Source organism: Sinocyclocheilus grahami, unplaced genomic scaffold (assembly GCF_001515645.1).
Source record: "Sinocyclocheilus grahami isolate Dianchi unplaced genomic scaffold, SAMN03320097.WGS_v1.1 scaffold638.1, whole genome shotgun sequence".
Lineage (NCBI taxonomy): Eukaryota > Metazoa > Chordata > Actinopteri > Cypriniformes > Cyprinidae > Sinocyclocheilus > Sinocyclocheilus grahami.
In genome coordinates, this window is record NW_015505817.1 from 154,578 (window position 1) to 164,724 (window position 10,147).

Here is a 10,147-nt window from a genome sequence, read left to right on the forward strand (position 1 = left end):
CAAAACAGCACAGAAACAGTATTCAGTTGAAGAACAGATGAAAGTTATTCTCAGTACAATCATCCCCATTTAAATCATAAAGTTTGAAAAAATAGATTTAAAATCATGTGTAAGGCCACTGAGACAGCATGCTGTTGTTGCACATAAAATATTAATGTTTAGAACAGTGCAAATACAAACACCATTAGAAACTCATAGTTCAGCATCACACACCATGATATGGGTTAAAATGAGAGTTTTTGCAATAAAAAAAACAAGAATAACTAAACTTGATAATTTGTTACAATTTTGCACATTGTTCTAGAAGGATGGCATCGTGCCATACCTTTTACACATTTACTCGAATTGTTATGCTGATAATACAATTTGTAAGGAAAACTGCATTAAATAGCGAAGTATTTTTGGGGAAACTTTTTCAAAGGAAAACACACACACACACACGCGCATGTCTCTTTGCTGAGCCGCGGCGGTCTCGGTGAATCAGCAGCATCCACAACTGAACGGAACAAAAAGTGTTGAACTTGAAAATTGTTTATGCGCGAGGATCAGATCATGCACAGACTATCCTGTCTCTTTGAATTTAAATCTATATATATATTCACACCAGCTCTTGAAAACCTCTATGCCAACACACTTGCCCTAAAAAGTGCGGGGGACGAATTTACGTGATATTAAATGTGGGGGGGACACGTCCCCCGCGTCCCCCGCGTAATCTACGCCCCAGCATGGACCACTGGATCTTTGGTAAACTGTAAGGAACACTATATCGAGTCCAACTACCTCTAGCTTAAACTGATTATAGTTTGTTTTACTGGCGTTTTCGCAGCTTCCCTAGTAAATCCAGGCATGCAGCAGCTCTTTTGCCACTCGGTCCGGCTGAGGGGTGTGTTCCGGCGGGAAAGTGACGATAGATTTCAAACTCAGTTTGGGTTGTTTTAATCCTATGTCCAGGTGAACTCAATTCAGAACCAAATGCAGTCTAAAGGAGGCTATGAAGGAGAGGCCATGTCTGTTAATGTACAGATGCAGCTGGTGGATACAAAAGCAGGATAATTCGTGTTGTTGGAAGGGGTGAGTAAACCACTCTTTAGTTTCTACTATTTGAGGACTGCAGTAACATCATATCTGCTGCAATGTAATGCAATAATTGTGTGGTTTAGTGCTTAAGATCTGAACTGGAATCTAAAAGCTTGTAGGTTCAAACCCTCAGATGGTATAATCATGACCTTAAGACACTTACGCTCTAGATGGACTTTCTGTGTTAACTTTTAAATGCATTAATGTCCATTGTTATGAAACATGTGCTTTTTTGAATGGGTTTTTGGTTAAATGCCTGAAATAAGATATTTTTTCAAGATATGTTCATGTTAATACCCCACAAGTTAAGCTTTATAACTCTCTCTGTCTCTTGAGCAAAAAGGCAATTATGCAAATAAATGAAAGAGGGAACAACTGTATTACAGTAAATGGTGGTTTTGTACATTTAAGGGATTTTACAGAACTGTTTGCATTAACTGAAGTTCTCGTTTATATGACAAATTTCCACAGAAATCAATGACTCGTTCACCAAAGACTTTCATTCGGTTAAGATCAGTGGCAAATTATGAGTAATACAAATTTCCGGTCATTCATACCCACAAATATAAATCATTTTACAAAAGAACAACCCAACTGTTCAGGTTCTCAATCCTAACATCATTGTAAAATAAAACATATATAGTCATAAACATCTTTTTGAATGGTAAAAAAATATGCACAAACCACTGCCTCCAAACTACAAACATTTCGTACATGCATTCAAACATCTAGAGTCAGAGCCATATTTAGATTAGTAAATCAACGTTAGATATTAAAGTGCATTTTTGACTTTGAAAATGACCTTTCATGCAGTGTGTAACACAGCTCTAAGTGAATGAAAACATCCGACAAAGTTTTAAATCTGAAAGTGCACCGTGTATACAGATATTGTTTCTCAAAAAAAAAAAAGAGTCGATTCGGAATCCTTTAAACGAGTCTTTTTTAAAACGAATCCCAAGCCGTTTCATGTTGGCGTCAACATGAAACATTAGCATATTGCCCGGGAAAACTTGAACCCCGCTTCCCTCAAACACTACAAGTAGAGTAAAAGTACTTATCCAAAAAGCTACTTGAGTAAGAGTAAAAGAGAAGCCTATTTAAAAGTACTCATGAGTATTGAGTAGTGAGTACTGAGCGGTGGATTCTACCCCCTCATAATAAACGCTGTACACCGCAATTTATAGATTTTAAAAACGTTGTACATTCTGTAATTCACATTATCTTGTTTGTCATAAAGAATGAAGAATATCTTTCATCCAGCAGTTTTAATTTTGACTGCCAACTCTTTAAAATACATCAAAACAGCACAGAAACAGTATTCAGTTGAAGAACAGATGAAAGTTATTCTCAGTACAATCATCCCCATTTAAATCATAAAGTTTGAAAAAATAGATTTAAAATCATGTGTAAGGCCACTGAGACAGCATGCTGTTGTTGCACATAAAATATTAATGTTTAGAACAGTGCAAATACAAACACCATTAGAAACTCATAGTTCAGCATCACACACCATGATATGGGTTAAAATGAGAGCCCATTTCTCTCCAAAACGGTGCCAGTTTTAGCGTTTTGCAATAAAGAAATAAGAATAACTAAACTTGATAATTTATGTTACAATTTTAACATAAATGCACATTGTTCTAGAAGGATGGCATACACCATTTTTAAACTACTCAAAAAAGTACAATTACTGATAAACACTACTTAATTACTGTAACGTGAGTATTTGTAATTCGTTACTTCACACCCCTGGTGCGTCCCTGTCAGTTTACTGAAGACTGCTACAGCAACAGTCTTTGCCACTAGGTGCCGCTTTTGCAGCAGTAAAAATAGCTGTTTCCCGGTAACGCTGAACACAAAGCAGCGCTGCGCTCACAAACGCTGCATGATGAAATGGAAATGAAATCGAAAATTTCGTGAAGACAGTCGGTTTCCTTCAGATATACACTAATATAAAAACACTAGCGCCGCATTTTGATTTTGAAACGTGCAGTGCTCATGTTTATTCAACAAAGTCAAAGCCTTTTGATAAATCTATTTGTGGCGGTCAGTTCTGATATTGTGGCGAGTCGCCACAAATAAATCAATGTAAGGGAAACACTGAGCAAACTATATAGGGAATATAACTATAGGGAAATAACGAGAAGAATAACAACGTGCAGTAAACGGTCACACTGTTTGCACTACAAACCAGTGTGTTCATAATTAAGATAATACATTATTTTAATCTGGTAAGACACACAAATTTGCAATATCAAGCAGCAAAACGAGCAGTTTTGTACAGATAAAAATTGCTGGAAGCTAATGAGACCAGAAGCAAGACCCATAAAATTTACAAATGGCCCGTTTTAAGAGAAGAATAGAGCGGGGGAACTAACACTGGTTCCCTCGACAAAAACCAGTAGGATTTTTCCATAGGCTTTTGGATTATCGCAAAAAACAACAACTCTGTGTTCAACCATAGTTCGTGAAACTTATACGTTTTGTCCATCAAGATAATCTTCGCAAAATATATAAGATATAACTTTTATGAATTTTGATGCCTAAATACAAGCGCCAGTGTTCAGTGAAAAGGATTTACTCTGTGGGTGGATTTTAATCCACATTACATTAATCTTTTCATGGAATAAATACAAAACTACAGCCAAACTAAAACATTAATAATAAATAGTAGGCCTAAGTAGTGAATAAATGAAATAATCATAACTGAAGCACATATGAAAGCATGTATTTCTGTACATTTCAAAATAAGGTGCAATACATCCTTGATTAATATGAATATTTTAATTAAAAATGTGTCTCCACATAGTATTCTACGGTGGCCGTGAAGTGCAAAGCAAATCACAATTCTGAAAACAAAATAACAAATTACAAACGCAAATGCAAGTCTAAAAAACAAAATAACAATTCAGAAAGCACAACAACAATTCAGAAAACATTCTAACAGCAGAACAGCAGAGTCCTGGTAGAAAGTTCAGAGATGGTATTAAAGTAGCTCAGTTTAAATGTATTGTGTATATTTACATTTAGATAAAAGTGGCTGTAAAACATCAGCTCTAGTGGCGCAGATGGATAAGCGTTTGTCGTAGGCTTTTTGACGCGATCGACCAGGGTTCGATCCCGTCTTTTGCCGAACTTTTTTTTCTCCCTTTTCAAATCTCGTATTAGCAATGGATTCTATTTACACTAAGTGAAAATAGCAGTATTTTTAGCAATATGCTATTTACACTAAGTGCAAATACCTATTTACACTACGTATGTTAAAATAGCAGGGTTTCTACTATCAAGTATGCTACTTGTTGCAAATAGTGGCAATTATCTGCACTTCAGTATTGTAGTACATTATAAAACAGTATGCAATAATAACGTATTGAGTGTAAATTATCATTTTAATTATTAAATGGATGCCACCTTATTGGTACAAAGCCCTCCTCCCTACACCTACCCTAACCCTCCCCGATACTTTATTTTCAACTTTTTGATTATTTCCTTAATTTTTATTGAAAATAAATGCCTTTACGATGTGATACGAGATTTGAAAAGGGAGAAAAAAAAAGTTCGGCAAAAAACGGGATCGAACCCGGGTCGATCGCGTCAAAAAGCCTACGACAAATGCTTATCCATCTGCGCCACTAGAGCTGATGTTTTACAGCCACTTTTAACTAAATATAAATATGTACCCCGTATTTTTTATTCCATAGTAAGGGCAATTCATACAATACATTTAAACTGAGCTACTTTAATACCATCTCCGAACTTTCTACCAGGACTCTGCTGTTCTTCGGCTGGTTCTTCTCTGTATACGGTGATTGACAGATGTCTCGTCCAGTCAGCGGTGAGTAATCCCAAACCAATGGCGCTGTCTCAAACTATACCTACCTTTTCTGGTTTGTCTGATTTGTCCTTGTGTTTTCTGACTTGTTAATTTGGTTTCGAATTTGTCATCGTGTTTTCTGACTTGTTATAATGTTTTCTGAATTGTTGTTGTGTTTTCTGAATTGTTATTTTGTTTTTTAGACTTGCATTTGCGTTTGTAATTTGTTATTTTGTTTTCAGAATTGTGACTACATTTCAGCTATCGTGCCACCGTATTATTCAATAAAAGTTTAGTGCATTTAATCTATTAGATAACAGCAGAGTGAGTGAGTTTTTGGATTTGGTAAGATTAAATGTATTTTAGTGAATAAAGTACTACATTTCAGCTATCGTTTTGTTAGGTTGGTTACACACAATGTTATTTTATCCTTGCTTCTAGAAAATCCTCGTATGCTTTTGTAACAGCTTCATGTGGCCGTAATCATTTATTTTTAACGTGGCTTTAAGCACTATGCATCATTAAAGTTTCACGAAGCCGGTAAATGTGGTGTTTACATGGAATAATCACGAGTTTACCTTATGGTGCGAACCCGAGTCTCCGCTGGGATACATCAGGGAAAGAGATAAAACGAGCAAAACAAAAAAACATTGTCGAACAACAATATAAAACGCTGGAAACTAATAATTGGTTATTAGGAAAATACTATAAATTGGTAAACTGTTCGGCATGATGACGTTGAATGTCTCCGACAGCGCCTGTAGCCCCATTTAGCAACTTGTTAGCAACCGTCTTTTTTAAGAAATGTAACAGTTTTAAAAAATCACGAGTGGGGTGTAACTAGTGTGTTTTATGTCGTAGAACAAAACGTGAAAGTGCCTTGAGCTTGTGTGAACCACGGACCTTATTTTAAGGGGGTTTAACCAAAAAACCCATTGACTCGGGGACGATGGAACCGGAAGTGCTAAAATGCTAACTCGACTCCGGGTTTTTGCCTACAAAGTGACGTCATAGTTGCCCCACTCTACAAGGTGAATATAGTTTGAATAAGGGTTAGTATGAATGAAATTCGGACGCACTACATCCACCAATTTGTTACTGTCACATGACCTACCATCGTCAGTTGTGTCACTTCACGGATAGTAAAGTATCCATCGATAGCACACTTCAGAATCTGGGCGGAAGAAGTAGTACTTTTCACCTACTTTTTTTCGAATACTATGAATTCGGACAAACTACTTGCCTCACATACTGTTTATCGCATACAATATAGTAGGGAACTTTGCGATTTTAGATGTTTCCTATCTTACTAATACTGCCTCAGCTCATATCACACACAGAGAGCATAACTAGCACCCCCTGGTGGTGGGGAAGAAGATCAGCACAACATTAAAAACATGTACAGGCACTGTTAAAGTGTTAGTTCACCCAAAAATGAAAATTCTGTCATTAATTACTCACACTCATGTCGTTCCAAACCCCTAAGACCTCCGTTCATCTTCAGAACACAAATTAAGATATGAAGAGTTCATTTGCAAAAACAGATTTTTAACAATTTTTAACTCAATTTTTAACAATTTTCAAGAATCATGTTTTTTCATTGTGCATTCCAATTAATCTCAAACTGCAGTTGGGTTGTTTATTTGATTAGGTAAAAAAATAGCTTAAAATACAGATAACTAACACAATAAAGCACAATAAAAACACGATGACATAATAAAAAAACTTGATTTTCGGGGAAAAAAAAAAAGTTATCTGTTTTTGGAAATAAACTCTTCATATTTTTGATGAAATCTGAGAGCTTTCTGACCCTCCATAGAAAGCAACGCAACTACCACATTCAAAGCCCAGAAAGTTAGTGAGGACATCGTTAAAATAGTCCATGGGACATCAGTGGTTCAACCGTAATGTTATGAAGCTACGAGAATACTTTTTGTGCGTAAAGAAAACAAACATAACTTTATTCACCAATTTCTTTTCTTCCATGCCAGTCTCTGCCACGCTTCATAAAATCACGGTTGAACCACTGATGTCACGTATTAATTAATGATAGAATTCAAATTTTTGGGTGAACTATCCCTTTAATGGTTTAATTTCACTTTTAAATGTTGTTTGAACATAAATGTGTGTTGGCAGTGTGTGTACACAACCACACCTATAATGAAATATCGTCTTATTGTGATGTTGGGTGCCAGAATCGACATAATACAGGCTCCAATGTGAAATTTTATCGCATACCTGCTTGGTTTCGTCCATTAAAGTTAACCTTTTCGGATAACAATCGCGGTCCCGGACAGTGGGTGACCTAACATAAAAAACAAGCTAACAAACTTCATAGCTAGCGTCAGGGGAATCTTTTTGCCTCCACCTAAGCTCCGCCCACAGAAAAATATCACAATGTTTACTAACAGAAAAAGGGTCTATTAAAGTCCTTCCGATTTTCTGTTTTTATTTTATTGTTAGGTCTAATATAAACATGCGATTTATTTCCCAGCTGTTTACCTTCACAGACATAACCGACTGTGTTTTTGTAACTCCTGTGTGTTTTAACATAAACTTGTGTGTATTTGACATTTTATGCGCAATAAGACATGAAAGAGAACTTAGTTTAGTGCTCACATGCCGTGTAACAGATGCTTTCTGTGCGCTCAGAAAACTGTATATCAGAAGTTAATACTGATTTGATGGTTTAAAACACATGATTTCAGTGTGCTAGATATGATAATCAAAACCAAACAGATGTTTTTTAGCACAGTATCTGAGGTAGGAGCTGTAATGGCGCAGCTCTATTCTGGAAAAGGGGGCAGGGAGCAGCAGCTCATTTGCATTTAAAGAGACACGCACGAAAACAGCCTGTTTCTGCTTCCACTCAAAATAGGCATTTTCAGAATGATATAATAAATTATCTGTGGAGTATTTTGAGCTGAAACTTCGCAGACACATTCTGGGGACACCTGAGACTTATATTACATCTTGTAAAAAGGGGCATAATATGTCTCCTTTGAAGAGCGCCCTCATCTGCCTTACAGTTGCATGTCGTCTTCATAACAGTGGTTGCTAACAAGTGGCTAAAAGGGACTACAGAGTTTGTCAGGGTCATTAAACATCATCACACCGAACAGGAAAACTCGTCACTAATCACGCTTCTGCAAGTTATTCGAGCTTAAATGTTCCCGCTTGTGGACTTAAATATTGAAAGCGCTGGAAGCTTTACAGCAGTGGTCAACCTCTTTGCATGAAGCTAATCAGTGTGATGTTTTCCGCAGGGTCCCGTGATGAGCTGTTTCTGCTCTCTGGTTCCCCTCCAGCAGCTCCCCACGTGCCCCGGCGGCAACTTCTCACTTCATTCTTCCCCAGCAAACACATGGACAGTTGTGCGCTCCATGGTATAGAGGCCGTGCTGCCCGTCGGACAGCAGGATCCCACAGCGCTTCAGTGTTGTTTCCGTCACTGCTTCATCGCATGCCCCTCCAGCCTAGAAGTGCAAAGTGTGTCCCTGCTTTCTTCTGTGGTTTGCCGTGAACTGTTGCTTTTCATCGTGCACATCTGTGGGTCTGGAACCAATGCGAACAGTCGTTTTGGGTCGGTTCTCTGTTGTTTGCTCATTTCGCCATGAAAAGACTGCTTTTATTTTTGATTGAGTGATCAGCACGGAGCCGACAACAATGTTTGTATGAGAAAGTGGCTGCTTACAGTCATGCGGTGCCAAACTGCTCAGTGCAATGGAAGGACAGGAAGTACTTTGTGTTTAAACATGAGCACAACAAATGCATTTTTATGGAAATGTGATTGTTACTTTGCCGTTTACAATGTTCAAATTTGCATATCTTGTTTTTTTCTGTTTTCATTGTAATGATTTTTCAGATTAGCGTAATCACTGATGTTGAAAGGCATGAGTGGCGTTTCTCCTTCTGCTGTCTGCTGTGTCAGTGTACGTCTGTAACTTGATGTAAAGCAACTGAAGCTATAGATAGTGTACAGAAAAAATGTATAGAATGATTTTAATTAGTTCTAGTGCTCTTTATCGATGTAGCTACGATTGATTGTTTTTATGCACACTTAAGCACATTTAAAAATATAATATCAGATATAATTTTAGGGGGCAAGTGAACTTGACCTGGACATGTTTTTGTGAGATTCATTTCTTGACTGTCTTCAAGATTAAGCAGACAGATTTTCTGCTAATTTCCGTCAATTAGTTCAGCCGGCTGTGGGTTATTATTCAGTGACCTCTCCTATTCTTCACTCAGGTCAAGATGAAAATGGCTACAGTCTTCTGAAACCTCTTTAAATCCTGTATTGCCAATGCTACGACAAAATCTAACTATTAAATAGTATTTCAATTACAATGACAAAAATGTAATTATTTTACAGTATTGTCACACAAACAGTTTAAAACTCGGGTATGTTAGTTCCCTTCATTTTCGACCCAGTGTGGTGAGGTTTATGAATTATCATAAAGGATAAAATCATTTTTTGTGCTGTTTTAATAAGGCCTGCTGTGTCATAGTGAATATTTGTCAGATGAAAATGTAGAATCTTCAAATGTTGACTTTGAGAAAGTCAAAAGATGCAAGAAAATTCCCGTGTCGGTTTTAACATGGAATGCTAAATGTATCTGTGCATTAACTGTAGTCTTTCTCAAGTGCTTTATGTTTGTATGTACTGTATCTGCACTCTGTCTGCCGCAATACTCCCTTAAACTATTTCCCCTGGTTTGCTCCGGTTGTGTTGGGCGAGTATACAATGTTTTAACGTTTGCTGCTATGTCTCTGTCTTAAATTGACTCTTGGTTTTAAACTGAACCGAGTCTCTTTCTCTCAGAAGTATAGTAAAACAGTAATATTATGAAATATTATTACAATTACCAATAACTGTTTTCCATTGTTATATATATTGAAATGTGATTTATTCCTGTGATGCAGCGCTGGATTTTCAGCATCATTACTGCAGTCTTCAGCGTCACATAAATCATTCTAATATGCTGATTTGCTGCTCAAGAAACGTATTATTATTATAATTATGAATTAGGGATGTAGCGATTAACCGCGAGCCGGTTGAAAATCAATTAAAATATGTGAGGATTCAAATCGGTTGAGATGCTAAACAAATCACGATTCAGTTAGGTGCAGGAGTTTATATGAATGCATGTCTGAGGCGAACTTACTGTCTTCAGAAAAGTTTAGATTGTATTATTTTCCTCTTGCCTCTGTATAATGTAGGGATGCACCGATATGAAAATTTTGGCCGATACCG

At 36.9% G+C, this 10,147-nt stretch overlaps 1 long non-coding RNA gene across 1 annotated transcript; it reads left to right on the top strand.

Moving 5' to 3' along the window:
- The first annotated feature begins 827 nt into the window (after positions 1 to 827).
- Positions 828 to 8,768, top strand: LOC107558256 (uncharacterized). Its single transcript, XR_001605470.1, has 2 exons — positions 828 to 1,071; positions 8,158 to 8,768. It is a non-coding gene; the product is annotated as an uncharacterized lncRNA (long non-coding RNA).
- The last annotated feature ends 1,379 nt before the right edge of the window (positions 8,769 to 10,147 follow it).